The sequence below is a fragment of the Lupinus angustifolius genome, chromosome LG18, assembly GCF_001865875.1.
Source record: "Lupinus angustifolius cultivar Tanjil chromosome LG18, LupAngTanjil_v1.0, whole genome shotgun sequence".
NCBI classification, from domain to species: Eukaryota; Viridiplantae; Streptophyta; class Magnoliopsida; order Fabales; family Fabaceae; genus Lupinus; species Lupinus angustifolius.
The window spans coordinates 5,077,082-5,077,700 of record NC_032026.1 but is presented as its reverse complement, the minus strand read 5'-3'; positions in this window follow the sequence as shown (position 1 = coordinate 5,077,700).

The following is a 619-nucleotide window of genomic DNA, read 5'->3' as shown; positions in this document are numbered from 1 at the left end:
TTAGGATGAGGATTAGGATTAGGATAAGGATGAGGATGGGGATTGGGATGGGGATGAGGATTAGGATGAGGATGAGGATGAGGATGAGGGTGAGGACGAGGGTGAGGATGAGGATGAGGATGAGGGTGAGGACGAGGGTGAGGATGAGGATGAGGATGAGGGTGAGGACGAGGGTGAGGATGAGGATGAGGATGAGGGTGAGGACGAGGGTGAGGATGAGGATGAGGATGAGGGTGAGGACGAGGGTGAGGATGAGGATGAGGATGAGGGTGAGGACGAGGGTGAGGATGAGGATGAGGATGAGGGTGAGGACGAGGGTGAGGATGAGGATGAGGATGAGGGTGAGGACGAGGGTGAGGATGAGGATGAGGATGAGGGTGAGGACGAGGGTGAGGATGAGGATGAGGATGAGGGTGAGGACGAGGGTGAGGATGAGGATGAGGATGAGGATTAGGATTAGGATTAGGGTTAGGTTTAGGATTAGGATGAGGATGAGGATGTGGATGAGAATGAGGGTTAGGATTAGGATTAGGATTAGGATGATGATGGGGACTGGGATGAGGATGAGGATGAGGGTGAGGACGAGGGTGAGGATGAGGATGAGGATGAGGGTGAGGAT